The 4,110-nt window shown below is 34.0% G+C and overlaps 1 long non-coding RNA gene across 1 annotated transcript; it reads right to left on the reverse strand.

The window, feature by feature from the left end:
* Positions 1 to 1,067: 1,067 nt before the first annotated feature.
* Positions 1,068 to 3,732, reverse strand: LOC122137632. The gene is made up of 2 exons (XR_006154979.1): positions 3,673 to 3,732; positions 1,068 to 2,557 (listed from the first exon to the last, which is right to left on the reverse strand). It is a non-coding gene; the product is annotated as an uncharacterized LOC122137632 (long non-coding RNA).
* Positions 3,733 to 4,110: the final 378 nt, after the last annotated feature.

The following is a 4,110-nucleotide window of genomic DNA, read 5'->3' on the forward strand; positions in this document are numbered from 1 at the left end:
AGTTTCCTCTAGAATGGCATTTGTAACCTATTTAATGTCCCACTCTAACTTTCTAGCACGTCTTTAAAGTGGTTGAAGCGGTTTAGTGACACTCAATGCCTGATTCTCCAGTGTCATCAAAATATAGCACAAGTCATATGGACTATTTTTATGATACTGTTATGGTATTACTGTTCTGGTAATTTTGTGTTTTCAAAATGAATCACAGGAAGAAATTACATTTTAAAATATATTCAAATAGAAAACAGCTATTTTAAATTGGAATTATATTTCACTACATTATTATTATTATTATTATTATTATTTTACTGTATTTTCAGTCAAATAAAATCAGCCTTGGTGAGCATAGAAGAGCAGAGACTTTTGAAAAAAAACATTTAAAAAAATCACACCAACCCAACTTAAACATATGGATTATGGCCGAAAGTATAGACTCCCCCTTTGAATGTACAGCTTTGCCTGTTCCAGTATTTCCAGCAGAAACAAACCTTAAAGCTATAGATATATTTACATACAGTAAAGGTATGACAGAGCTGTTGGATTTCCTCATTCAGAATTTCATTTTCCTTTCATCAGCCTTAATTTTGCTTCAGAGCTCGCTTCTGTGGTCTATTTTAGGAGACCCTTCCTCGAGGTTTCAGGAGATTAGAGCTATGAGGATGGAAGCTCACAACAGCTCAACAGCTCGTCTGTGCATGACCACATACAGCTCACCAGAGACCACACATTTCTGCATGCTCAGACCCTTTGCCAGTCCAAACACACACAGAGTTTCTGTCATCTGGAATGTTTAAAGAGAAACCGCATCAAAAATAATATCTAAAAATATCACTGTAATGACAATGTGCAGACGATTCTCTCGAGAACCTAAACTGTGTAGACATGACTGCTAGATTCAATAATTAATTTAAATGGACTGCGGTGTGACAAATGAGAATTTGAAAGGACAAATATTCCATGCAGTCTCTAAATGAAAACAAAAGTATGAAAACTGCATGCATAATTATAAAAGAAATTATGAAAAATCTGTAATAGTTTAGATTGAAGCAACACTGCAAGACATGGCACACTGTCATCACACACATATATTTATTTACCATGCATTTAAACTGTATTGTACCGCTTTGACATTTTGATAAAATTATCATGTTTGGAGCAAAATATACAGGTGCACATTATTTTCAGATATATAATACTTCTTTATTTATCTCAATAAGTACACTTGGAAAACAAATCGATTTACACCTGTAGTTGTGACCATGCAAACGTCATTCTCATTCTATTCATTTCATTTTTAATATCTCACAATCTCGCACACTTTACAAACTGAGAAAAACAAGCAAACATAAAAAGATTCAAGTAGACAAATTGGTCTAGTCAGACCTTTTGGTCTAGTCGAGCGTGTATCCAGTGTATGTACACATGTCCCTTATTTGAATATTTTCCAAAACAGAAGAGAGTATACTCTCAGACAGAGAATAACTGTTTGTTATTGCAAAAATGAGATAAACCAGTTTTCAGTTGAACAACATTCAGCTGTTGCTCCTCTTAGATTGGTTTATTGGCTATTATAGTGGTATTTAGTCTAATCATTAACCCATTTAATCCCACCAGTCACAATATGTGCAGTTTCACATGGTTAGTGCAAATTGTCACATGACCAGAGCAGTTTATTTCCTGTGTGCACCACGAGAAGCTAGTAAAGTAACAGAAAGATTTTTAGTCCACATGTCTAGTATTAATATATAAATTCACAATTACTACAGTTTGTTGAGTGTTGTCATAGCATCAGTAAACATGTTGTGACCAGTGGGATAACAGTGAATTTAGGTATACATATACAGTAAATCCATTTGCAGTTGTTAGTGAAAAATGCACTAAAGTGTTGCAATTACAAAATATCATACTAAATTAAAAAATTCAAATGTTACAAATAAGTTACACTACTGATGTTGTAATACTGGTAGTACTAATATAATAGTTTTATGATAAATGTTACAATAATGTATAACCATTCTGAAATATGTTGATGGTTGTATTTTATCTCAGTACTCCTATGAATGATTTATAAGGGTTTTATGCAGAATAGTAACCCTAGAATGTGATGAAACAGAGTTTCAAATAGCTGGGCTGAGATATACAACAATTTTCATGACTATATGTTTATTCAGTATATACATTATCCCACCGGTCACAATTGTGACCAACCATAAAACACGATTTTTCGCACACTTTCCCAAAAAAAATTCCAAAAACAATTATTTCAAAGGCTTACTAATGACACATCACCTGATATTTTTATGTCTGAAAAAAAAATTGGGATTAAATGGGTTAATGACCTTTTGGTCTCATGTGATGAAAGATATCTTCTTTTCAACTGTTTTATACAGCAATATTGTAATGTGCAAAACAGACAGTAAAGCTGCAGGGGGAAACAAGTTTTCAATTTCATCAGAATGGATTTAAACATTACAATTGCTGGTAGAGAGTTTTTTATGATGGTCTTAAATGAGCCTGGGTTTACTGACCATCAGACGCAAGACAAGGAGGAGGAGACCTGTTAGAGAGGATGAAGATGAATAAAAACAGACTGAGGCTTTGTTCAGAATAGAATATTAGCTTACTACCTGACTCTCGTGCAGTACAATAGTCAGTGACACAGTACACATTATGCATGATAAATGTTCCTGTAGTATGCTACATTGCTGTCACATGACAGTTATTAAGCTGGACTCCAAAATTAATATTTTGCAGTTTGTGTGCAAAAATGTTGAAACTTTTGGCAAACCAACAACATAATGAGTGAAGAAGTAGATGTTAAAATTTAAGAATGCACTGATATTGAAATTCTTTAACTTATTATACTGATAAGCCAATAAGCCAATTATTATATTCATGTTATGGCTGATATTTAAACGCTATACTATTTTACCTAAATTATATAAATATTACACCAAAAACTTTTTTCTTTTAAAAGCAACATGTAAAATTGAAGGTGCAGTATGTAATATTGACAGCTAATTCAAAATATTGGAGAGCCTCCTTCTCAGACTTGACTGACGTTCAATGCGGGTTGCCAGATTGAGGACACACAACAGGAGCGCAATTGACCATGGAAGGAGACGAGCTTTACACTGTAAGCTGACAAGTTGATTTATCAAAATGCTATCAGGTTAATCGGCTGTGGGAGGAATCACACAGACCAAAACAAAAACAGACATTCCAACATTGAACACACATGTCAAAGTAGAATGACTGGCTGTAGCATTGCTTTTCATGTTTCTTACATATCTGTTAACATGATAGTTTTTGGTTTTAGTACAGTTTTAGTACAAAAATTACATACAGCACCTTTAAGCATCACAACTTTATAACACAGTATGGAAATGTATATTAATTTTGAGATTTATTAATTACTGCATTGAGCAGTGCTAAGTAGCCTTTTTCACATTTCTGGGGTTCTGGTAATATATTATTTACATGATTGTGTATTTTTAATTATTTTTTTTTATATTTTGTTATACTGTCTTTTTACGCGTTGCGTATCATGCTGCGTAAACATAAAACCATGTCTGCATTTGTGATCTTAGAAGCAACAAACAACAAGCCTACTCTACTGCTCAAAACTCGCTCATCATTGGCAAATTATTTAAAATTAAAAAATGTACTTACAGGCTGTGAGTCAGAAGTGCCAGACTGTCCTTGCAAAGTTTGAACTGCCCAACTTTATAGAAATAGCCATTGTGCCACAGATGTATTGCAGGCTACTGGTTCAGGAAACAGTCCTCATCCTCCATAAAATGCGAAGCACACATCAGAGTATTTGGGTTAAACTGTTCTGAAACAGTGTTGAAATACAACTTAACCACTGATTTCTAGTCATGTCCTCTTTTGGAAGACCAAACAAAGTTTCACTTCAATGAAACACACAGCGACTCCACGACATCACATCTGCAGCAACAGAGAGAATAAACGTTACGCCTTCTTTCTTTGCATGAACATTTGGGCGGCGTTATGCAAATCTTCCCACATAGTGACATAGAGATGTGGGGGCGTGTTAGAACAAGATCCATAACTTTTATAAAGAATAGCTCTTTGGATTTGAGACTT

The sequence above is a fragment of the Cyprinus carpio genome, chromosome B6 (assembly GCF_018340385.1).
Source record: "Cyprinus carpio isolate SPL01 chromosome B6, ASM1834038v1, whole genome shotgun sequence".
In the NCBI taxonomy this organism is placed as follows: Eukaryota; Metazoa; Chordata; class Actinopteri; order Cypriniformes; family Cyprinidae; genus Cyprinus; species Cyprinus carpio.